Source organism: Columba livia, chromosome 4, assembly GCF_036013475.1.
Source record: "Columba livia isolate bColLiv1 breed racing homer chromosome 4, bColLiv1.pat.W.v2, whole genome shotgun sequence".
Lineage (NCBI taxonomy): Eukaryota > Metazoa > Chordata > Aves > Columbiformes > Columbidae > Columba > Columba livia.
This window is the reverse complement of record NC_088605.1, coordinates 19,907,875-19,934,770: the sequence shown is the minus strand read 5'-3', so window position 1 is coordinate 19,934,770 and position 26,896 is coordinate 19,907,875. Positions and strand designations below refer to the sequence as shown.

The 26,896-nt window shown below is 43.2% G+C and overlaps 1 protein-coding gene across 1 annotated transcript in view; it reads right to left on the bottom strand.

Annotated features, from left to right (window-relative positions):
• Positions 1-24,080, bottom strand: part of RBPJ (recombination signal binding protein for immunoglobulin kappa J region) — a 157,435-nt gene extending 133,355 nt beyond the window's left edge. The window contains exon 1 of the mRNA XM_065060672.1: positions 23,956-24,080. The gene's annotated coding sequence lies outside the window, so the exon portion shown is untranslated. The remainder of the gene's footprint in view (positions 1-23,955) is intronic.
• Between the last annotated feature and the right edge of the window lie 2,816 nt (positions 24,081-26,896).

Sequence of the window (26,896 nt, the reverse complement as noted above, 5' to 3'; positions counted from 1 at the left end):
CCCCAGGTACTACATAAAAACTTCTTTCAATCACAGCTGTCTTGCAAGAACTTCAGCAGAAACTTCTTCCGTCAACACTGAACTTGAGGCTTAGCCTTTGTTTAGGGGAAAAAATACACAGGAGATATTATTACACTCTCTACCTTCAGAACATGATGGGATTTTGAACTTCATTATGTTTCCCAAAGTCTTCTGGGACCTACAATAAATTGCTGCTTCGGAGAGTTGTTCTGAGAACTATGAACTGGGTTTCTAGAGAATAATGCAATATAGTGGCAAAGTGACTGGTGCAGGGACATAAAGTACCGGGACAGCTGAATAAAGATAGCTCTTGTTCACTGTTGTTCCTTGTACTAGTAGGATGAGTTCATTTCTTTAGCCAAAGCCTCAACAGTTAATAGGCTCCTTTTTCAACACAAATAAGTTCGCTTGGGGAGAGAATATATAAATATTTTCTATCAGGCATGGAAATTTATTCCAGAAAAAAAAATTACTTCCTTCCTTGAAGCGATGAGAGATTTAATGAGATTTTCCAATCCCATGCCCTTGACTAGCAAGATAAGAAACACACAAATCCGTAGAACAAATAAAAGAAGAGGCATCAAGTTACATAATTATTTATTAAAACAAATAAAGGTTGAGAGTATTGTGGACAATTTCATAATAACTTGGTCAGTTAACTACAGCTTTTGACTCAACACCTCTTTTTTCATCTTTTCTGTTTTCCACATTGTGCCAACAAAATTATTTTTATTCAAGATCACCATAATTGAAGACAATTTCTGCTGCAGCTTGTGAAAAGGGAGGAAAAAAATAATGATCTTCAGCTTCTGAATGATAGGACAACACTTTAGATGTGTCCTGTTTGGGCCCTGCATGCCCAGCATGTCAGCATTTTGGCTGACACAGGTGAATTAAACACTCTGAGAAATCGAACCCTAACAGCAACCAAACATTACAGCCAGTAGAAAGTCTAGATCCTAAAAAGTCAGCCTCACACAAAACAAGGTTAGGGATTGGGGAAAAAAAAAAAAAAAAAAAAAAAAAAAAAAAAAAAAAAAACACACAAAACATCTATTGAGTCTTTTCACAGAAAGTTTTAAAACAAAATCCCACAAAAGATTTCAAATTGAATTTTGTTTGGGTTTTTTTGCTCACTTCATCCTGCTATGGAAATGCAACAAGCTTAGTAGAGCTCTGGGCATGTTCCTTCCTTTACTATTTTCATATCTATTGTTTCACTTACTCAACAGACTTCCTACTAATTGAGAAACTTCAGGAGCAACAAAGCACCGTGACTGTGATGCTCTTAAAAGTCATGAAATTACAGAGCAGGAAATAAGTTATTTTATGTAAAGATTGCTGGGCATTATAAAACTTTGTGGTACTCTTTCTTAAAGGATGAAAATATTAAGAATATAAATCCAACTGTTTTAAAGTGAAAATTCATTTCATGTCAAGCCCTATAATGGAATTGCAACAGCATTCTAATATTTAGTTTTAATTTGCTTTCTATTTTTTCACCTGCTCTATCAGAGCTGGTGTGCATGAGTTTTTCTTGCACAGCACTTGGAAGACCTTGGATATAGTGGCTGAAGACACCTGAGGATCAGAGCAGATTTTACCATTTAAAAGTTAAGTGGTAGAAGCTAGGACAGTGTTATCTACCAGCGCAGGGCCCATTCACACGTGGAACTGACAGATTTCCAGTGAAATGGGGCTATCCCCTGACTGATTTCCTAATAATTACTTTGTGTGCTTTCTCCCATATTTGTGCCACTTCCTTCTTCTGTCACCTTTATGATCTTCCCCTTTTTGCTGCCTTTTCTTTATCTTTCTTCACCAACTCTTTGGTCTCAGATGGGTATTCCTCATTCTTTATTAGCACACTTCCTTGAATACAAGGCACTTTGTTGATGCCATCATTAGTTATTGGTATTTAAAACATCTACAGAAAACAAATATTTAATAGAGTTTCTCCCTTTGTGTTGACTGTGAAATGCAAAATGTTCCTCCTGAACAACACAGCCCAAGGTCTCAGTACTACTGCTTTTTCATATCCATCTCGATTCCTTACTGCAGGAATTCTACCTAAAAATTTATTAATCCCTTGCTTGTGTCTTCTTATTTCTCCCCAAAAAAGGAAATAACCTATTTAAAGAGACCAAAGATTCCTCACTGCCCAGATGTCATGACAAATTCAGCCCTGGGGAGGAGCGGTGGCTCCACATTAGCCAAAGTATACACTGAAATGCTGTTCTGGTGATTATGGTTTCCAAAGAAGTGTCATGTGGCAAAGATGTCACTTGGTACTTGATAGTTTAATCAAACCCTTGGGGGTAGTAGACATTAATTATCTTGTAGTCCAAAAACATTATTCCCTTCCCAAAGTGACATCATTTCAGTATGATAAATGCATGTCCTTTCACTTTTCTGACTGGAAAGCTAACACCAAATAACTCATCAACGGTATCGTTTCTTCTTTAATAGCACCATTGCTCGGGTGGAAAACATTGCACAAACGAAGAATATTGCCACAAGCATGGAGGCAAAAGTCGGGCTTCTGAAGTAGATTGAAGCCTCTACCATTGTGCCATCTTTTCCTTAGTGGTTACTAAGCAACAAAGATTCTCAGCTTCTAGTTATATCTTGGAAACTAACTTTGGCACCAGGATCCTTTTACCTGTTTCTAGATGTTTATTTCTCTGTGAGGTGACTTTTCAGATGCTGAGTGCTTGACGTTCTCCTTGGGTTTCCATTTAAAAGTGCTCTGTTGATGTGCAAACTTACTCCAGTTTGCAGGGAGACTTTAACTCAAATGGGCATCAACAGTTTGATCATAGTCAGGAGGCCAGACTGGTGCTGAGGTTTTGCACTCGCCATTAATAAATGGTTTTGTTTACTGCCTGGCCAGGTGATAATTTTGTCTGGCTACACCCAAGAGACATCAGCATTTCTAAAGCATCTCTAGCTATCCAGAAAAAAGCCAGACTCCTGTTCCCCACAGCCCTGCCCAGCCGTGTCCCCACGCCCTGGCCCGGCTGTCGCCCGTCTCCATGAAGGTGCCTGATGTCCAGAGCTGGGGCTGCCCCCATGCCCCTCCAGCTGCCCCCGGCTGGGGCGGTGGGACAGACCCTGACTGCCAGGCCCCAGCAGTGAGCAGCACCACAACCAGCAGTATCCAAAAGGGATGACTCTTGCCAGCAGCCCATCAGGCAACAAAAGCACCCTGGCACCTTTTTAGCTGAGGATAACAGAAAGAGCTCTTGGAGCTGCTGTGAAGCGGTGACAGCTACCAGCATGGCTTTCATTTATTTCTGTGAATGTCCTTACACGTGGCAATTGCTATGAAAATGGTACATTTCATTGCAGACAGCCCAGGTTTTGCTTTTAGCTGGAAATTCGTTGGATAGCAAGAGTGTTTTCAGAGCAGCTGGTGAACTGGGGACTGCTGGAAATGGCCGGTTTCAGCAGTCATGGTCCACTGCACCTGGGCCAGCACACCTGGACAAGATCAACAGGTCTCATCCCAGTGGAGATCCTGCAGTAAAGGGTCAGTTTTGGAACAGCACCTCTTGGGATGACCGCCCCTCCTATATATAGCAAAACTGGGAGAGAATGTGATTCCCAAAAGCAAGGCAAAGCTGTCACACAGGCTCCTCTGGAAAGCTGGGCCCTCAGCAAGCGCACAGGCATTTAACAGGGGTTAGATGGTACTTACAGATGGTATTTACTGGTGGCTGTGTGTAGAGCAGGCAGGCAAGAGAGACCCAGCACCCGCCCCCAAGGAGTACTGCAGCTTCTAGCAGAGCTGCACAGACTCACACGGTTCCTCAGTGGGAAGGTGCTTGGGAAGAAGAAACGAAGCGTCATACAGAGGAAATAGGAGACACAGCAGAGAGAGAGACTCTTAATCATAAAGGTAGCAAGAGGTGAATGAAAGCAGGGTAGTCCTGACATATGAGCACAGGGATTTCCCCCTTTCACAAGAAAGTGAGAGCTTGGCCATGTGTGGCCAGATATTGGCATAGAGTTTCATATCCCCAAGATTCACCCCCTCATAGGAGCATGTTTTGTACCACAGACCTGTATTGCTCTCCAGTGTGTTGGCTTTTCTCCACACAGCTGGCAGATATTGTAATACCATGGGTGCCACTTTCACACTGTTTTAGGCCTCCACTCCCACCTTTCGGGATGATGGTATAGAGTCATGGAGAGAAGAAAGGGCAAATACCATTAATCAGAGCCTTCTCCAGCAATTCTGCTCTGCCTGTCAGCTTGGAGGGGCGGGGAGAGTATTTCCTCTCCTGCATGATGCCATTTTCTCCTCGTCTGTATCCAAAGGTTTGTCTCAAGTTGCAATCTTATAATCTCACAACCTGCAGTTTTACCTTCACTTATGCCTTATTGTTCAAAATTGTAAAGACAATCTTGTTCACTTGACCTGGATACATGACTTCATTTAGCTCTACTGGACTTCCATCTCCAGCCTGTGCCATCTGTGTGCTGCTCTCTAGGAAGCCACTGCACTGACTCACACAGGGTTTATTTACAAGGTACACTGCAGACAGATGTTTCGGCACCCAGGGCCGACTGGGAGCTGTGTAGCCATGTTAGAGAAGTGCTAAGCCACAGCTGCAAGTTTTTGAGTTGGGCTCCGCACCCTGCTAACTACGGTCACAGCTGAGAGCACAAGCAGAGGGAGCTTGTATCTGCTGGTGAGTGACCACATAGCTCTAGATATAGGTATAAGGAAGTGAATAGTAATAATAAGAAAAGCCACATACAAAAATTTGCTGCAATGAAGACATCTGATATGTTTTACTTCGTTGAAGAGCATAAAGTTCAAAGACAGCAACTTTATGAAATCCAGTAATGAGGAAGTAAACGTATCACCGTAATAAGGTTATTAATCATAGATGGATTGAAGGTCCTGTTTAAAGTTAATAGGATAAGGCAATAAAGATTATCTGTGGAAAGAGAAACATCACAAAGAAGCAATCAAATGGGTTGTCAAAATACTTGATTTTTGGATGACAGCTTGATCTGCATTAGTGGGGGGGTAAAGTGGGTTTTGACAGTGGCACTTGTAGGTCACAACAGTCTGAAGTTCATCCTCTGTTTTATGAGGCTGAGTCAAATTATGTGCAACAAGCCTCAGATGCAGTGAAAAATCCAGTGTCAGAGGCTACTAAGGCAAGGTATCCTCTGAGCCCTCAGAGTTTTCCTGGTGACTGCCATGCTCAGTCCCCAAGAGCACCACTGGTGGTTTCTTCCCCCACCCTTCTTCCCCTGATGCTTCCCAGCATTTGGTGCTGTCATTACTGATTACAGTATGTTTAATATTCAGGTGACCTAAGTTGTTCCTTCACAGCTGGAAGCCACCTCCTGCCCACCCTCTGCTAAGATGGAATTCTTTACAACATAGGAAAATGTGCATGTATCACCTGGACTATAAGATATACAACCCCAGAGATGTTTCAAGGTGAGCTATTGTACTTTACCCTGAGGTCAAACAGGAGCATGCATTTAGAGATGTCTTACTTCCTTCCATCTTAGGGAAAAGGACAGATAAATAGGGTAACAGAAGACTAATGTGTGCACCATCTTACCTGTGCTTGACCCTGCCGTAATATTTACCTAGTCCTAAAATACTCAGCTCCCTAGCACCTAGAAGAGGAAATGCAATCTGCCTTTCTTCCATGTCCCAACGGCCTTGTAGCTTCAAGGCTGATGCTTTTAAATCTTAAAGACCTTTTCTCCTAATTTTCTCCCCCAGGGTCTGCTTCCCCTTGCAGGCTTACCTGCAATGCACATCAGGAAGTGGTGGTAAGCCCACAAGTCTCAATACTTGAATTACTAGCCAGGCATCAGCGAGTATCTGTCTACACACAACTACACATCTGCAGGAAGGAAGGGGTAAAACCATCTTAGACTGAAATCACCACCTGCCCAGCTGTAGCTCTCACAGTGGTATAAGTGAAAAGGCAAAAGGTACAAATAATGTGCCAAAAAAGTCTCTGTCTTACCACTTAGTTGTACATGGAAACTAAGGGAGCCCATACACAGTAAAAATTAGTTTAACATAGGAAGTCTCTTATGTGACAAGGGAGCTATAACACAGCAGACTGTCTTTACATTTTTCTGTGTACTCGGAGCATATGCATCTGGAATGGTTCCACATTTTCAGTGTATAAAATCTGATTTTATTTTTACTATTCAACAGAAGCTAAATTAATTCAGTGTCCTGCACCAACATACTTGGTAATCAAATTATGTATTTAATACTAGCCTGTAGAAAATGAGCTCTGACAGGTCCTGATCCAGCCTCCTCTCCCAGCCCCCAGGGAAGTCCACAGCCTCATTCGGTCTTGGATTAGACTTGAAGAACTGCACATAGCAAAATGGTGCATGCAGAGAGGGCAGGAGAGCTGCAGCCTGCACACTAGACTGCGTTGTGAGAGTAGGTGAGGACTTTACAAGAACAATGTAGAAACGCCCTGAGTGCCTTACAAAGCGATACCATGTTAAGTAAGGCCACTAAATGGGTTTCATCCATTTTGACAGCCTCAGCTCTCCACAGCTAGAGGGAGGGAAACAAAGCATCATAGGCATGTAAGAGATCTCTAAGCACCATCCAATCTATTTGCCCACCTTCTTACTTCTAGTTTTTAACACAGACTTGAAAATTTACATTATTTATCTCATCTTTACTATATTTGAAGATTTACCTCGCTCCTCAATTGAGTAATTTGTCAAAGGTGTATTTTGGGTCCCTAACCTCTTAAAAGTAAAATAAAATGACAAATCACATATGCTAAGCTTTGTTCAGTCCCTCTTAGGGTCAAGCAGTCTCGCAGAGCAAGCTATAGCAGAGGGAGGACTACGTGATGTGTGGACTCCATGTGCTCCTCAAGTGTGTGCGCAGCACCGGGCCAGCAGCGTGCTGAGCCGCGGCTCTGTTCCACGGACACACTTTCCACGTTTATTGTTCTTGATTAGAAAAACATTCCAAATTTTAGAATTGACATTTAAGACTGAATAAAGTTCCAGTTTGGTTTTATCAGGGCAAACTTTAAAATAGATTGTCTATTAGCCTTTGTTTCTATATTTCTTTTATGAGTGTGAGTGGGAAGAGCATTAAAGAAGGCCATAAATCAGATGCATACTTCTGGTGAGTGTGGAAAATCCTTTAACCTTTATGTTTCATAGAAACAGAAATAAATGCGGATTTATTCATATTGCCTGCATTTTCCGAAACACCACCCGAGGAGGCATTTCTAGAAGGAAAACAATCAGAAGAAAACCAAAACAACAACAAAAAACCCCCCCAAAACACAGGGGTGCCTAAAGCGGCAATTAAAAGCCATTTCATCCTACTTATATAAGACAGAAGAAGAGACCAAAAAACTCTGCATTTTTAGTCTTTTGGTTTGGTTTTGGTTTTCTTTTTGGTTTTCTTTTGTGGGTGGGTGAGGGAAGAAGGAAAAAAAAAGAAAAAAGAGAAAAACCCCACCATGGTACTGAGACTTGAGACAATTCTCTTAACACTGATAGCGTGCAAGCATGTCCATTGGAAAATAATCTGCCCTTGGTGACTAACTCCCAACAGAAAACCTGGCTACTTGCCAGAATGTAAATATCCCTTCATGTATGCAGGAAATCACTTTCAGCAAACCCAGAGCTGGTCTAGCAGGATGGGAGATCCTGAGCAGTGCACCATCCATACATTCTTATTGGAATGGGTTAAAAGGCACTCAAAGCAGCAAGTTATGGATTACACCAGCGAGAATTTAAGCATGTAGCATAATGGTAAAGCAATTAATAAGTGCAGTTGCTAACAGTTGCACAACGGAGGAGTGTTTTAAAATTCCTGTGCTCTTTAACAATAATGTGGAGAGACGCTGTGAAAGGGGGAAAAAAAAGCCTGGCATTGAAGGGACATTCCTTCAGTTCCTCTCAAAAGTTTGAAAAACCTCTGGATAGGAAAATAGTATTGAGCAGCCAATTCTTTCCACATTTGGCTAAGCCTAATGCCCAAAATACACAGAACACTACTTCACTTTGAAAGGATTGCAATACTCCTATCTGAGTCATCTGAAAACAAATAAAATGAGACCTAAACAAATAAACCTAATTGTGCATGGAAACAAATCCAGATCTCCAGCTTGGCCGCGGCTTTGTTTTTGTTAGTTTAAAGCCTGCATATGCAGTTTTAGTGGCATCAGGAGTTATACAAATATTGACAACAAATTGCCAAATGTTGTTTTTTTCCCCTCAGTGCACAGTGTGAAGAAGCTGGGGGAATGCTTCTAGGAACCGTCCCCAGTGCACTGAACCAAATCACAGCGTGATGGGATCCGCTCCAGCCTTTTCTCTGAAGGGTAGACACTAAAGAGATTGAGCTTGTTGATTGTTATCGCCAAAGTCTTTTATTTTTCACTCATGAACTTTGCTGAACACAAACCCAGGCTTTCGAAACATAGCTCAAGTGTTTGCACCATGGCCAGGACATTGTCACATGCTCTGTCCTCCACCCCGTGATTTGTTGCTAGTTTGTGTCATCCTTAACCTGCTTCTGGTGGTTCGGCCAGGAGCGAAACAAATAACGATGACAAGTGAGAAAACCAAGCTGCTGCTCTCTGACATCCTTCCTTTAAAATGCTATTGCCCCTTGCTGGTTGCGGAGAGGGGGCAGTCGTCTTGAGACAGAAATCGGTCATGAAATCCTCCTGTCTTCTGCCAAAGGCAGATATCGATCAAGTTGGTCTGAATCCTCAGCAGCTCACAAGGAGAAATGAGAACATGTCAAATCTTGATCTGTCGCAAGCCAAAGTTAGCAAAAATATATTTACATTTGACTTTTAAATGAAGCCCAGACTTTCCTCTCATACAGAGCCAATGAAACAACACATTTTCTTCTTTGCCTCGTTCACAAGACACTTACAACTTTTATTATTCTAGCTGGCTGGATAACAAGGTTTCCATGTTTTTCAAAAACATAAACTTTTAATCCCAGGTTTCAAAAAAAAAAAAAAGTAATAATTTTAGAATTGAGCATTGAATGAAGATCCTAAGAGTTTTTCAGTTTTCACACAAATAAACCGCAGACATCAGACTCATGCACCTTCCTTAAAAGCCCAACAGTTGAGGCACTTATCTACAATACCCAAGATAAGAATTCATATTATTATTGTTTCTAATTCATCCTGAGAACTTAGAACTTGGTCTTCTACATCTCAAAGATCACCCAGCTACCAGGCTGTTGAACAGTCTGCAATGAACTTCTCTGTCTTTCTTTTTTATCAGAAATTGCATGCTACACCTAAGAAACTCCCCCAAGAGTTTCATCACAAGTACTGAATTTCCAGGAAAAGTTTTAAGTTTTAGTTTTAACATCTCCAGCGTAAGAGTTCTTGACTAATTGTGCATCTCTTAGCTTTCACCATTATAACATCCACTCTTCAGTTATTATAGCATTATACACTCAATATATTAAGACACTAATGCAGAAGCATCTACATAGACATTCATGCAGAAGCATCTACATAGGCTTTCTGTATTGCATTTCTTACTATGGTGCAAATGCCCCTGAGCACTTGCACGGTAAAGGATGAATTGTTAAATCAGTGGAAGGAAGGCATAGCAGAAAGGCATGTCAACTTGTGGGTTTGTGAGAAAGTGGTGGAAAAAAAGATCCTCTCTATTTCACTAACTCTTGGACCTTCATAAAAAAAAAAAAAACAAAACACAAAAAACACAATGCTTGGGACTGTTCATACTGTGAGCAAACACTGAAATATGACAAGGCATCAAGGCATGGTGCGTTACATGATATGCAGGCAGCTGCTGTGATGGCAGTTTCAATCCACCAACTGGTGCAACGAAACAAATCTGAAATGTAAAAGCTAGATTTCCACCAAAATATTTCATTAATATTACATGCATGTAAGTCAGGGAACTCAGACTACTAATCCCCACAGCTACCCTAAGTCAGCCCTGGAGGACAAAGCAACAACACAGCTGCACAGACAGGGTCTCCGAAGATATTCTAGGTTTCAGTTTGCTGACTGGAGCATGCAAAATTTCTCTAACAATGTTTTGGTACTGTATTTTCTTTGAAAATTGTTGAAGGGGGAAAATACACTCTGCTTTTCTGTGGAATGGAAGTATGAAATGACTGCACACCAGCACATGAAGATAGCCAGATATAGCCGACTTTGTATGAACACCTACTAGTGGAAAGTCCCACTCTGTGCAACAGACCTCAGCAACATGCTTTAAGCCAGAGGAGAAGAAGAGACCTGAACCTTCTTCTGTCCTTGATTGCAATTTGGACACCAACAAACTTCATAATATATGTCTCCCTTGAAACCTGGTCTGTGCTAAATACAGTCCCATCCCTCCCTGAGGCCCCACCAGCCAGTCCGTCAGCACAGGGGTGCGTTGCCATAAGCCGTCACAAGAGGTGCGGACCCGTTGCGCACATCACCAGAGCTTTGTTTGCCCCACCTCAGCTGAAATGACCTGTCACCAAAAACCACCACCAAAGCAGGAGAATGACACACTTCCTAGCAAAATAAGTGAGCAAGCAGGAGGGCAGGTTTTGTCTGATTTAGCAAGGCACCTTCTCTCTGTGGAAAGAACCATTCAAACCACACTGAAATTCCTAGAGATTAAAACAACAAGGAATGAGGACAAGTAAGAAGAAAATCAGCATCTGAAGCTGTCTGTAAAACAGGGCAATATCTGTATGGATAACAGATTACCGGACATAAAGGGCACCTCACCAGCCTACTCTCTCCCCACCCCTTCTGTCTCTTTCTCAGCCACCCACCCACTCTTCCTTGGGCTGGGCACCTTCTTGAGCATTGAGGCAAGTCAATTAAAACCAAATAAAAACTATAAATATCACACATAGGAAGGAGACTGCCCTCCCAATGCTGACAGCTGCTACTGCCAACCTGAACCACCCAGGGACACCAAGTGTCGTCCCTCCAGACCCTCCCTCACCCAACAGCTCCCCAGATGTGGTGATGTCAGTTTCCCACCACAGCACACAAAGTCCCCCTGAGCACAACACATTGTCATTTTCCACCCTGGCTGCCATTGTGGGTGGTCACGTTGGTCTCTGCTCACATCTCCGTGGTACTGGATGCTGTGGAGCATACAAACTGTTCCATACGGCACGCGGAGGGAAACGTCCCATGCAGAGAGAGCCATGCTAGCAACACGTTACAAAGCTGCATTCAGCAGTCATGTTACCAAATAGAGCCCATGGTCCCCATTCAACTTGGCAAGTCTGAATTATTATAAGGATAAATGAGAAAAATTAACTTCCTGGTTCACAAAAATGCAGGAAAGGTGGCTGCTAGCAAATCCACGTGCTCTGACTCAGGGTTTTACCTGTTGCCCTTCTTCTTGATATTTTCCACATATTTAACTGTTTCTTACAATCTTCATCGTTCTGTTTAAATAACTTCTACTCCTTCCTCTTAACTTCCTAGGCCACCTACTTGTTTAATATCTGGTCTTGTCATGCTAATTATTTGACTGCTATTTCTGAGAGACATTGTCAAGTTATTTACCTTGCTGAAGTGACATAAGTTCTCCACCTCCTGCTCCCCATCCACCCCCGGTCTGTCTGGTTTCCCCCCTCTAGTCTGGCTGAAGTGACAAACTCTCTCCCCTAGCCAAACATTTGTTTTTACAAGGTATTTTTATACCATCACCTCTTCCCTGCATCTCCCCCGCCTACTCACCACAAACATGTGCTGTGGTGGGAGGACATTCTGGTTTCACATCATTTGCAATGTTAAGGTGAAAATTTTCCCCTCCTTCAAGTATTTTTTTTTTCAAGATTTGGTTTGTAAAATGCAAATGGCAAAAGGCTAGTTTCTCTTTGCCTTTTCTACCCTGTGCACGGAGATGTCCTTTGCTTAGAAGGAATCAGTGGAGAAAAGGCAAAAACTACTTAATTTAAGTTATTTGAAATCTATTTATGCTACAAAAAGATTCAAAAACATACAGGAAGGATATTGTCTGGGTTGATAGGCTATAGGAATGATGAAGTTTTCCAAGAAAATAGGCAAATGTAACCACCCTACTGACTTCCTTAGTCTATCACAGTCTGGTTTTGCCTGTCTTAAAATGCACATGCAGTCACATTCACACAGTAAAAACAACCTCAAATACTCTAAGCATCAGGCTTGGAACCATGAAAAACATGACTGTGGCCTTCATCATACTCAATTAGGGGTACGTGTACACAGCAGCGATTCTGGTGTGGTGGTGAAATGCCTAAGCCAGCTTTAAATTAGGCAGAAACAATCTAGTTAAAACAGCACAGAGCCCAAATTGGGCTCAGCCACTCTAAATATTTACCCTGCTCCGAGCTAGAGGTTGCAGGGATATGCATTCTACCACGACTGGAGAACTTCCAGTACCTACATTCACCACTGCACAGCTAGGTCTGATGTCCTAAACATCCTGGTCATTCTAGCAGCATCCACACACAGAATGGGCCAAATTAAGACTGTTTATAGAAAGACTGAGTTTACATGGCAGGATGGCTAAAAAATACTTTTATATGGAGACTGTATCTCTTCAGCACACACCATTAGACTTTTTGAAGTGGGTTAAAATCTTACTCCTTGTCCCAGGCCCAAACTGAATATTGTTTCACGATGTCAGCTGCATTTAATTCTCATTTTATGCAGAACTTTTAGGGCAACACACGACAACCAAAAAGTATGCACCAATAATGCATCCTTGTTATTTAATCTTGTGATTTTGTCTCATATAAGAAGGGCAAAGAAAGATAAATTTGAAAAACAAAACAGGGTGGGTCAACTCACTGCCAGCAGCAGGGGGGAACAAAAAGGGAAAGTACTAAACAGTGAGATTTATTTATACTGTGCAGCAGCAGGCTCCAGAGAACAAATTATTAGCAGAAGGAGCCAGTCACAGCACATGCAAAGCTTCCCTCAAATCAAACAGATACGGCTGTCACTGTGGGCAGCCAGAGAACAGCCAGAGAGAGGAAAAAACCCGCTCCACAGATCGAAAATATTGTGTAGTCAAGGGTCTCATAGCAGAATGTGGGTAAGGCCTTTTGTTTCACTTTGGTTCTAGCAAGGTCATTTGGGGGAAATGTCTGCAGAAAACCACCAGGAGTGAGCTGAGCAAAGGAGGAGAAGGGAACAATGCTCGGTTAAAAAGCATGCAGGTTGGAAGGATGTGAGCTGTTTGTCCATCCCGAGATTGTTTGGAGATTGCCCCCTTTTTCATGCTGTGGAACAGTGAGTAGAGGACCACCAGACCATCGCAGAGGAGCCATCCAGGAGAACTATCTGGGGACACATCAGAGAGGAAGAGCCATCCCCAGTCATCTGGGAGGTATTGGTCTGATCTGGAAACTGTTTAGGGCAGTGCAGTTCTTCAGGCTCCTGACTCATGGTCTGACCCCTGTCACATACCCAGAACCAGGTGATATTTATTTGGCAGCACATTACTAGAAAAACAATATGAAATCCCTGCATTAACACCCTTTTATTGACTAAAGAGGAAGTCCTCTTCTCTATGTCACTGAAGACTAACAAGTGATCTCAAAATAAGCATCCGAAGAGGTGTCTGTTGGTCCATGAGGAAAATATGCACACACATGAAGAGACTACTCTCCCTTCTGGGTCAGTGGACATTTCCCTGCCAGACATTACCCAAACATTCACTCAGCAGGTAGACATGGCACAACCTAGCCTGAATGTATTTTCACTAATGATAATCTACGCAGTATTTAATTTTTTCCATTTCCCCACCCCTTAGAATCAGCAGTAGAAAAGAGAGATGTATCTTTGCAACTTGTCTTTTGTCTTCAGTCCAGGTCTTAGATTTCTTTTTCCTCCTAAAAAAGCGACAAATGTATCTTTACACTAAAGTGGCGGCAGCTCACATGTACCTACCTGAGCTAGCCGTGCAGTGGGCAGCTCAGGTCCTGTTACCAATGTGGCTGTGTCCGCATGAGCTCAGCACCAGCTGCAGAAACCATCTATGCAGCTAAGGGAGAACTTGGCCAAGTAGCCACAACAGTACCAAACTCAGTGTAATCTATATGGATGGCAGTAAAAAGCTGGCTCCAATATGTCTGCAAACACTGTCATTAGCCTACCTTTGATAAGGCTTTGAAAACGTCCAGAGATTTTGGGTGAAAGGTGCTGCATCAGCACAAAAGCATTCCCACAGCAGTAAACACACTTGGCTGGACCACTGCTTTTTCTTGAGCTCTGATTTGCTTCAAGTAAATACAGTCATTTATTGCATGTTTCACCTTCTTGTGGAACATCTGCTGCCTGTGAGGAGCCAAATAGCAGACAGACTCTCAATCCTCCCGAGATACCTCTGGCTAGCAGCACACATAGCTTTCCTCAGAGGCCAGCATGTCACTGAGCAGTTGGCTTACTATAAACCACCGCATGCTGTAGGTGTTTCCAGCTGCCTCACGCTGCATTTGTGTCACAACCCGCGTTCCTGAGTAGCTTGTGCAGTCTGAGCCATGCTTTATACCTACCCCGGGAGCAGTACATTTCTTATAAAGCAGTTCTTTCCATCCACAAAGCAGAAAATTAAGAGAAAATTCACCGGCTCTTGAGGGAAGGCCAGGAGTAGAGTGTGAAAGTAGGGTGATCGAGTGCTAGTAACACTGCTCAGCTTATTAGGGGAACATCTCTTCAGGCACAGGGAAGGACATGAAGAAAATAAATAGAGGAAAACCACAAGGACAAGGGTAAAGTCAGAGGATGCTGGATGGTCAAGATGCACACAATGAACAAAATGCAAATGCTGGCTGAAAACACACTGAGGAATTTAAATTTCATGCAAAACATAGCGAGCCAATGAAAACATTCAAAGGCAAACGTAGATATGACAGGAGCCAAAGGAATTTTTGCTGTAGGGCTGTCAGTAGACTGAATGGAAAGTAAAGCAAGCAGGACTGCAGCAGGCTGTCGCAATTTGTCTGCAAGAAGCCCAATCTGGGTCAGGCTGCTGACCATGGAGGAGGCAGTGCTAGAGATGAGGTCTGACAGCATCACGAGGTTGTGAAAAAGGGAGAAGCTGGAGCAACCTTTGAGTGACATGAGGAAGATGTAGCACAAATTGCCTCTCCAAAATATGGAATAGGTGAAGGCAATGGCCAGATTCTGTACAACATACTTTAGGAAAAGGTGAGCCAGACTCTTACCAATTTAGAGGTCTGTAGAATCTTTCACTGTCTGCAAAGGAGCTGCTCCTAGTTTACACCACCTTAAACCCTGTCCCACTCTGTACTCAGTGTTACTCATCTCAGTTGTAATGGCTTCGACCAAGAGGATAAAGTCATGCTAATACAGCCAAGAATTCCTCAGTGCTCCCTCCACCCTGAGGAAAGATTTGGATATCACAAATGGATAATGACAGATGGTGGCACAGAGACCCATGTTCAACTAGTCAATGCCCAGCAGCTGAGGCTTTCCCTTCTTATCTGAGAAGGCAGGCTCACGTCTGCTCCCCCTGGTTCAGTTTTTGAAAGTTTGAGGAAAAAGACTTGATTTGGGTTGTTTGGTTGCTTGGTTTTGTGTTTTGTTGTTGTGTTTTCTTTGCTGTTGTTTTAAATCTTTAGCCAAGCAATTTTGTTTTATATTAACATGTTGTGTTTTTCTGGCCTATCCAGTTTAATATAGATACAGATTTCTTCACCCCTCCACCTGACTATGTCAGGAAGCTTGCCCGGCTCTAAAATAGAACAGGGTACACTGTTTGAGGCTGAACAGTGGGAGCGGCTTTCAGAAGGGCAAGATACACCCCACTAGCCAAACAACAATATCTCATCTATGGGACAAGCAGGAGCTCCCCACCATCACTGGGCTACACACCTGTGGAGGCTCCTACCTCACATAAGGCCAGCTTCACTGGTGATGTTTGCCCCACGTAAGGCAGCAAATGATTCTTGCACCTGCACCTCATTGCCTGCAAAAACACAACCAGATCCAGGACTTGCGCTACCAAGATGAGCTCCAAGCAGAGCACACTTACAGAATCACAGAATGTCAGGGATTGAAAGGAACCTCGAAAGATCATCTAGTCCAATCCCCCTGCAGGAGCAGGAACACACAGATGAGGCTACACAAGAATGTGTCCAGGCGGGTTTTGAATGTCTCCAGAGAAGGAGACTCCACAACCCCCCTTGGCAGCCTGTTCCAGTGTTCTGTCACCCCCTTTGAGAAGAAGTTTCTTCTCCTATTTAAGTGAAACCTCTTGTGTTCCAGTTTGCACCCATTACCCCTTGTCAAACCATTGTTTGTCACTGAGAAAAGCCTGGCTCCATCCTTGTGACACTCACCCTTTATATAACTGTAAACATTAATGAGGTCACCCCTCAGTCTCCTCTTCTCCAAGCTAAAGAGACCCAGCTCCCTCAGCCTTTCCTCATAAGGGAGATGCTCCACTCCCTTAATCATCTTTGTGGCTCTGCACTGGACTCTCTCCAGCAGTTCCCTGTCCTTCAACTGAGGGGCCCAGAACTGGACACAATATTCCAGATGTGGTCTCACCAGGGCAGAGTAGAGGGGAAGGAGAACCTCTCTTGACCTACTAACCACCCTGCTTCTAATACACCCCAGAATGCCATTGGCCTTCCTCGCCAAAAGGGCACAGTGCTGGCTCATGGTCATGTTGCTGTCCACCAGGACCCCAGGTTCCTTTCCCCTACACGGCTCTCTAATAGGTCCTTCCCCAACTTATACTGGAACCTGGGGTTGTTCCTGCCCAGATGTAAGACTCTACACTTGCCCTTGTTATATTTCATTAAACTTTTCCCTGCCCAACTCTCCAACCTGTCCAGGTCTCACTGGATGGCAGCACAGCCTTCTGGCGTGTCAGCCACTCCTCCCAGCTTGGTGTCATCAGCAAACTTGCTGATAGTACACTCTATTCCCTCGTCCAAATCATTGATGAATGTATTTAATAATACTGGCCCCAGTACTGACCCTTGAGGCACTGCACTAGATACAGGCCTCCAACTAGACTCTGCCCCATTGACCATGACGCTCTGGCTTCTTTCCTTCAGCCAGTTCACAGTCCACCTCACTACCCGATTGTCCAGACCACACTTCCTCGGTTTAGCTGTTAGGATGCTGTGGGAGACTGTCAAATGCTTTACTGAAATCAAGATAGACCACATCCACCGCTCTGCCATCATCCATCCACCTGATTATGTCCTCATAAAAGGCTATGAGGTTGGTCAAGCACGACTTCCCCTTGGTGAAGCCATTTTGACTGCCCCTAATGACCCTCTTATCCTTGATATGCCTTGAGATGGCACCAAGGATAAGATGTTCCATCACTTTCCCAGGGTTGGAGGTGAGGCTGACCCATCTATAGTTACCTGGGTCCTCCTTGTCCTTTTTGAAGACTAGTGACATTTGCTTTCCTCCAGTCCTCAAGCATCTCTCCCATTTCCCAAGACTTGTCAAAGGTGATGGAGAGTGACCTAGCAATGACCTCAGCCAGCTCCCTCAGCACCCACGGGTGCATCCCATCTGGACCCATGGATTTATGGATGTCCAGATTGCTTAATTGTTCCCTAATGTGTGGAAGAACGTGCAGAACTGTGACTGTGGTTACAGAGAAACTAAAGACTTTATATTCCCACAGGTTCAAGACAAAGCATTTATTCCTTATAACAAGCAGTATTCAGGGACTGACTTATTTTGAGAGTCGCCATCTCTTTGGATAAGCACATCACATGAAGTGTGAACAGGAAGCCAGAAGTGTGGGCAGAAAGAAACTGTGGCCAGCAACTGTGGTCACTCATGTAGTCTGTACAAGTCTGGTGCATTGATAAACGTATAAAAGTGACAACAGCTTTTGGAGGAGAGAATTGGAGAAGATGGCCCAAAGGCAGGTAAGGTGATCTTGCCATTTGTACACTCTACAGGCACATGGGAGACTACCAGGGACTAAAACTTGGATCCTTTGCATCCCTGTTAGTGCTGTAAACAGCTAACTATTGGCTAGTTTTGGGGAGGGAACACTCATTCACCTATCTTCGCACAACAAAACCTTCAAAAGGTTTGTTTCCATCCCTGTGTAAAGAAAGGAACATCATTTTAAATCTCAGAATTTCAAGGAACTGAACAATTGTTTACGACACATGTTTGTAAAGAAAATAGTCCAGTTGCGTCAAAGTACATAATTTACCCTTGCAGTACAAAGGTAAAGAGCCTTCAAACTAGACTGTTGACCTAAGGGCCAACGAGGGCTACATTTTAACCTTGCATTCAGAAACATCTTGACCATAACTATAAGGAGGCCCACTTGCCCCATCTACTGGTCAATAGGAAGACTCAATTTACACTACAATTAAAAGCAGCACTACTAAAGGGCCCAACTCAGCTGAATTCTCAGGTTCTCATTTCTAACTTTAAACAGATGTGTAAAAGACATTGACAGTAGCATTTCAGTAAGCACATAAGTGCTCTACAAAACTGGAGCCTAAGGCTGATTGTTTACCATGGCAGGAATAGGGTAATGACTTCTTTCACTCTGAAAGTGCATTCATTTCAAAGAAAATACTAGGACAGCCTGCTCAGTAACACTGGCTTGTTAACCATGACAAATTAAATAAATATGCCGTCTTTTGTTCTGAAGTGGTTTAAGGTCATTTAATACCATAAAATAGCAGCCTACAGAACCCTTGTCACATATGCATTGCAGTTCGGTAAGGTCATTGCAATGTTACCATGGCTTCTCAGAGCTTTTTTTAGAAGTACTTCTTTACTAAATAGCAAGTCAAATTCCCTAAAGGCCTGTTGACCTTGTATTTTCCATCACTGTATGCAATGCATCCATCTCTCTGAAGTGGCTCTGTTCCTTCAGGGAGCAGGCTTGAATCTGGAGTGAAAATGTGAAGTCTGGGTTGACTTGAAGAGGCCTTTCACCCTACCCCACAGAGAAAGACTTGTCAATGTCTCACTTTGAGCACATCCCTCACTCTCATCCACGTTCTTTGAGGACAGCACCTCTCTTCATACTGTAACATCCCTCTGCTGCATGACTTCCACGCTGGTTGCAGGTCTGATCAGATGTGCCTAGAGAGAAGCAAGCTGCAGCCAACAGAAAGGCCACCAAAAAGCCCAGCAGCAAGCTGCCCTCCAGAAAACCCAACACATCTGCAAGCTGATTTACCATGAGATCTTACACACAGCCATGCTCTCCCCACCTGAGTCCAGCATGCCTATGACACTTTGCTTAGGCAAACTGGCATATTCGGTATGCAAGTAACTACACTTAATGCGTGACATCCAAGTCAGTTTGGGGGTTGAACTAGATGACCTTTGAAGATCCCTTCCAACCCAAACTATTCTATTATTCTAAGTTTCCTGCTCAAAGGACTGACGTGTCTTGAAAAGCCTAAGCGGAGATGGGAATAAACTATCAGCATGTCTATCCAGGCCCAAGCATGAAAGTTCACAGAGGAATTATTGTCACAGCCACATCAGAGAATGATGAACCTTCATATTCAGAAAACAGAGCCCAACACTGTCTTCAGACAGCAAGGCACAAGTGTGACCATCTGTCTTAAGAAGTTACCTGGCAAACTGTGAGAATAAACCAGAAGAGATGGAGGAGGAGGAACAGCAAACCCACTGAGGCTCATTCATCTCAGGTGATAAACCTGAGAAGCAATTATGACTACTTTAAAAATATATCATTTCTATAACAGGCACAGAAAGAAATAATTGGCAGCAGATTTAGAACTCCTGGTATACAAAGTGATATGTAGTCCATGAGAGTTCATAAAGCACATGCACTACTCCAAAGATCATCTTAAAAGGTTTGCTTATCCTCCTCACAGAAATATATTTTGGGCTGAGTTATTTGTCTTAAGGATATGGTCAAATGTTTCTGAAATCACTAGAGTCCAAGATTATATAACAGAAAAAGCAATGATTGTGTCTTGGAGCAAATGCTTGCACAGCCTCATAACTGTGCTGAAAGCTGAGATCCAGCATTTCTAGATGATGTCCCTAGAGCAGTCACAAAAACGGCCAAGAGATTTCTCAGATGAAGCACGTAACAGCCAACACCTCAGTTACCCAGAGACCGGGGTAGAAGAAACACTGTCAGTGTCCAGAAGTGTCTGCAAGGAAAGTCCACTGAAGAAAGGCTGTGAGGGCTCCCTCTCCGAGTCCTCTGAGCATCACAAGCCTGCCAGGAGATCCCCTGCAGGCACACAACCTGCTCCAATACTTGTGCTAGGCAGCGGGGGAAGCCAACAGGTGCCACCCAGGACGGTGCAGAGAGGTGAACCACAGGCAGTGTGAGCTGCTTCCTCACGGGCCGGTGCTTTGGGAGCCCTGCACCTCAGCACGTCTGGCTCCCTCAGTAATTCCTCAGTTGTGTGGGACCAGTAGCACAACTTAAGAGAGTTCCAAGTTAGGGAAAAGGGGCCAGAATTTACACCTGAGGAAACATGTGCCAACTGTGCCTGAGCTCGTGAATTCATGCACAATTTCTGCACATGAAGACCCACCCAGAGAAATGTATGTGCCAGCAGCTCAGGCTTCCTCCCTCCTGTGAGGAAGAACAGCACTGAGCTCCCCAAGCAGCCACTCCCCGAGCAAAAGCTTCAACCCTGTTGCACTTTGGGGACCCACTAAACCCAGCCGGTTTGAGTGGAAGCTGCTGGAAGAGGAGCCATAACAGGTAGTTGTGAAGGAGGCAACCCTGCTGAAGAAAGACACTGAAAGGATGCCGGCATAGTTCTACTAGCTACAGAATAGTATCGGTCTCAAAAGCAGCATCCACAGAAAAGGGTCAGACTTCATCAGTTCTCTAGTCCCTCACAGCAGACACCTTTAACAGGCTAAGATAGGCTGGGAAAACCCACTACATTCCCTATATGAGGCCGGATTCAGACATCTGACTTATATCATGGGCCCAAAGCTTATTATGTAAATCTGAACTGATAAATAATCCAGAAACTGGCAAAAGCAAATGTTTGGAGAAAGCTTTGAATATAAACCAGACTTGAACTGAAAGCTACAACCACGACTGCAGATAAATCATTCAGTCTTTCTGTTGCCATCAATGTACATGAGACAATCCTCACCGCCTAACTCCCCAATCTCCGCCCTGTTATCCATGTTCAGAAACAATCTTCAAATGCAATTTGCATGGCACTCAACAGATTGAAGCCTTTTCTTTTAAACAAGGTGAATCAAACATTCTCGTTCCTAGTTGTGAATAATTCTATAATTCATTATTATAGTTACATGCAATACCTTTGAGGGGCAAAATCTAGCACTATTATTCTCTGAAATGATTTATTTTCTTGGTCACATAACAGAATTGAATGCAATTTTTCTTCTCTTTTACCTTTTTCCTGGGAAAAAAAGTTTGCATTCTTCATCTGTGATCACTCAGGCTACTGGTTAGTGGGGTTTTTTTAAATAATAATGCACGAGAAGAGTAGAAACACAGGGTTCCCTAGAGACTGAACCATGGTTTTATATCAAACAGCAATGTGCTTTCACTGGAAAATAAACAGTACAGAAAATACTAAACCAGAAGTTTCATTTTGCATTCGGACACTTAGGAGTAGGCAATTATCCAGCTGATTAGTCTCTGTTTTGGGGGTTCTTCTGGGATCCAGGAATAACAATACTTTTAGTCACAGATATTGTAAAATTCGGAACAAAAGAATAGGCAAAGCAACTAGAATATCACTTCTTGCTAGCACCACAAGCATTAAGAATATTCTTAAACATGCCACTCACCAAGAAACAAACATCAGAAGGAGCTGGAAACCACAGCTTTGCCACCACTCCACTTTGATACTGTTGCTTTCCACCTCCTTGCAGAAGTCCGGCAGCACCTTTCCGAGCACCACCTGCGCCAGGGCACACTGTAACGTCCCACGGGATCAGCCAGCTCGCTCTGACATAGAGCTAGGCTCAGGTGCTGGAATCAGCCCAGGGGCAGAGGCCCAGCTGGCAAATCTAAAATGACTTCCAGCCCAAGGGAAATGTGAGAGGAGTGTTCAGAAAGAGCTTGTGTAGAGGGCTTCCAAATGGTAGTACCCCTCCTCCACAGAAACAGGAGTACCGCCTAGGCTGAAGATCAATAGACAGTTTGGACTGTTTGAGGTGTGCTGCAGGGATGGTTCTCTTCTTGTCCTGGACTGGGCTGAGCAGCCACCATCCGTTTGCTTATGAGTAAAAGGAGTTTGCACAAATGTGACTACAGCTCTTGCTTTGCTGCATGGAGAGAGGTGTGATTACCACTTGTGCCCCACTGCACAGCTGCCTTCCAGCTGCCAAAGCCATCCTCCCAGCGAGGCTTCAAAAGGGAGCACAGCTGGCCATTTTTCCCAGAAGTAGCTCCTCACCCCTCCTGGCAGTGCAAAGCCCGTTCCAGTCATACTCACACCAAGCAGTAACTGCTGGGTACCATCCCCTCACCTGGGGTGGGAAAAGCAAATACAGAGCTGTAGCTCTTCTGTGTACTATGGACACATAATGAGTGTCTTCACTGGCCAGGCCTCTACTCAGATAAAGACTGAGACTTCACCATGACCCTCCACATCCCTAAAAACACTTGCAGGCTGAATGGAGCCTCCTGGCAAGACAGGCTAAATCCAGTCAACAGCAAATGTTCCTGCCCATGGAATGTCTTGGGTCCTTTCCTACACATAATTTCTCTCCAGAAACTCCTGTCACTTCCTACAACAGCCAACATATGGAGCAATAGTAATTCCGCAGATACCCAGCCTCTGCAAATTTAAGTGGATGTGGCCCTTCCTTGGATACATTATATGAAGTATTACTGTGAAGTTTTCTGTGATGATACAAGATGGCAAATCCATTAGAATTATGAGGAAGCCTTTCAACATAACAGCAGGCATTCAACTCAGACACACTCATATGAAGCGAACCATAAAAAAAATAGACACAGATAGTTTTAATATACAGATAGTTTCAAGGGTTCTCTTCTGCCATGTTTCTGAGAAAGAAGTTTAATGGTAACAGGATATGCAACACATTAATTAACACAAGAGAACAGAGGGTACAACTTCTGTTCCCACCCAGGTAATATGAGCCAAGCAGACACAAATATTACCATAGTGCTTGTATGCAGTAGAGGTAATATTTCATAAGCTGTTTCGTACACAAAGAAGGCTATACACCCAGAACATGGTCTTGAAAATACCAGAAGATATTTCACATAGCTGGAATCTGAGAATCCCACTAGGGATCTGTTTCAGGACAAACAGACCATAAGTGAAGAAGGTCCCTATACCATAAGTAGGAACTACAATATTTCCCTTGATTTATCTCCAAACCTGGAGGAGACACAAAATTACTGAATCCTGAAAGAATTAAATTGTAAGGATCCTCATACCTGTTATAGATATTTGCCCCAAGAGCCAGGTTCCTGGCTACCAGAACACCCACCATGGACACTTCTACTATTGGAGCTGTCTGCAAACGTATATAGGAAAAATAATCTAGAGGATGAGGAATATTCCACGGATTTAGGGCTAGAATTAGAACCTGGGCTTGAAGATTCATAATAGTCTCAACAGGGAGTAGCATGCAAACTTATTTTATCTTGGAACACAGAAAATAACAGGAACAAAGTATCTTTCACTCTTCTGTGACTTAGAGATGATCAGAACTATGCCTAGAACATGCCACCATAGGAAGATTCCTCGAAAAGGGTGGGATGAAATGACTGACTGTAAATAGCGCTGGAAATTAGATAAAGCCATCTTTAGAATTTCTAGGATGCAACAGAGCATACAGATCATATTCCAGATAGCTCCCAAAAGATGTGACAGTTCACAAACGAACCATGAGGAGCCATCAGTATGATTCCACTAAAACCATTAGCAAAATTGAAATATTACATTTTTACCTTTATCTGTGTCTCTTCTGTGATTCCAAAGAATTGAAGCAAAGGGAAAATCCTTATCTTCTTGGAAACACTCATTATCTGGATGTCATGCCTGCCTTGTCTGGAGCCTCAGTGTTGTGCACCCAATGACCTGTAGAAACCAGAAACATGTATAAATTCCTTTGGACCCCCTGAATAATTTTGTTAATGAGTGTAGATATGACAATTCACTTAATAACATTTTGTAAATAAGCTTGCTAACTGCCCTTACTCTTCTGCAAGTTTGATGAGTAATGTTTTTTCTGACTAAATAAAGCCAGCCTTGTGTTCCTGCAGTATGTTTACAGCAATTTCCTATTAGCCAGGGCTGGTTCTTAGGAGCCAATTATTGGTGACACAGAGACAGGATGAATATAAACTTCTGAGCTTTTGAAAAGAACCAACAGCAGCAAACATCTCTCCTTTCTGCCTGGGCTAGAGATGCATGTTGCTCTCATGATGTTTAGGTACAGATCTGGTTTAGACCCAGTTGTTCAGTTTATATGCATTATGATGCATCTAGACAGAAAGGGTATGAGGATGTCTGGGTACTTCTGAGACTTCTTTTGGAAAACATCAATCTAGCTGTTATTCTTTCCAGAAGAGCACACAAAAATCATGGCAAACTCTGAAGTAATGAAAAGTGGGGACACAAATGGAAATCTCCAAAGTAGAACATCAGAGTATTCATCTTCCTACTGAAGCAGGTAAACAGCTTGTCAACATGACAAAAACTCAGAGATAGATTCCATCTGGATGTTAGCAAAGCATTTGGAACGATATCATGTGGGAAACAATTAGTAGCTGCAAGAATTGTAAAGCAAGTATGGAAGTCACTACAGAGGAAATGACCAACAGGAAATCATTGGCCTGAAGAGATTTTATTGGTGGTGTTGCGCAAAGAACTGTCCTGGGACACATTTAACGTAATTGCCTGGCACTAAATAGCAGTATACTAAATAAATGTTTTGTTTAAACAAATTGGGAGGCAATGTAAGTGCACAAGACTAGCTGGAATGGTAGCTACGGGACAACATTTAACTGCGCTAAGTGCAATAGGGAAAAAATAACAAGAGTTTTTGCTACAAACAAAAAGCTTGTCTGCTGAAAAACAGCTAGGAGAAATTCTGACACCTATTATTAGGATTGCTAGAGTTCATGTATGGGAATGCCTCCCTTAGATCCTCACATCTCCTTCCAGGGTCCTTCAGTGAGTGCTGCCTCTGACATCACTGCTTTGATCCAGAAGCACAGAGAGGTAGGCAGGGAGCAGGCAGCAGAGGCCACAAAATCACATAACCCATATTAAAAACACACAGAAAATGCAGGGAGAAGTAATACCCCATAACTTCTTAATGTGGGACATGGAATTTTGGACTGAACTATGAGAAATTCTTTGTTAGGTGGGACAACCAGCAAGCCTGTGTTAGTCACACACAGGATGACTGTAAGAAGGACAGGGGAATGGAGCTCATTTCAGAAGAAGCTACAAGCAGGCAGTGAAGATTCTGTTACTAAGATCACCTGCATTCCAGGCTTCAGAGGGCTCCTGATGGTGCTCTTCAGCCAGTAATGGCACGAGTTGGAGTTCTTGTTCTTATCTGTAGATGGGAGGAGATCTGGATCTACAGCTGGCCTGCTACAATCCCTGGCACCCCAAAGGTCACAGATCATAGACTGGGGAGCAAATGCTTCTGCTTAATATCCACAGTGGTTTCTCTTCATCCAGCGTACAAGAATAAATACATTCCTATACTGTGCCTGAGCCATCCATTTTGGGAGTGAATGGGTGGCTGAGGAGAAGGACTACTATGGGAATTTCTGCTGAAGTAATTAATCTCTGCCCTGATTAGTATTGCTGAAAGTCACTGCACTGGATTACAGGAAGAAGCTGATAGCAAAGGAGGCACCTTTTCCTATGATCTGAAAGGTACTTTTCAACATGAGGCCACTTCCAACTCAAGTTATTCTATTATTTCTGACCTCTCAAGGTAGGCTAGAACAAAGGATAGTTTTATCATTTCTCCTTAGATATCTCTTCTCATTGTAAGCTCCTTGACTACAAACTTTCTTTAGAAAAGTCTGCCTCCGGTCTGCTGGGGAGGAAAGAGGTATCCCAGTTTGTTCTGTGAGCAGCAGAGCCCATTCAGGCTGTATTCCAACAGATTTGCACCCTGCGTCCCTCATGCTCCTGCCCATTCGACTGAGCAGTATGTCTTGTCTCCTCTTCATATCCACCGCCCTGCCTCCAAGGTATTTCTCAACTCTTTTCCCTGCAGCACCTCCAGTTCTTCCTCACCTCCTTTAACTGCCACCTGGCTTCCTCTGCTCAGTGCTTGTGCCTCTGTTGGAAGACTTTCAGCTACTTTTTTTTTCACATGCAAAGGTCGGAAGGGGGAACTCATTGTTACAGAAGACAAGGGAAGTGGCAAGTCAAAATACTGAAAATTGCTGAGTCTTGTAAAATTCCACCTGAGCCACTAGCAAAAGCTGACCAATTTTCTGTCTTTTTCTATGTAACTGTAGTAACATTCGCATTGGGTTGCATTTCAGCTTACATGCAGAAGTTTATACTCAGATTTGGAGATCTTCTAAAAAAATATTTGTATTGTGAAAACCAGGTGAGTTTTGACTCCCCAAATATAAAATTTCCAGAGCATAATACTTCAGCAGTATAAAGTTCTGGGAAATTTTAGAAGTTGTTTCCTTTTGGAAAATATTCTTAATAACATTTAAAGTTCTTGGAACTAAAATATCTGAATCCTACACAAATCCAGACCTATTTTTCCTGACCATGAAGAAAATTTCTCAGACAAGAATCAAAAATGTTTTCTACAGCATCAAAAAACCCGCAGCCCGTATTCACCTTCATCATGCCTCGCAAGGAAGGGGAGTACTATTATTGCTATTTTACATATGGAAC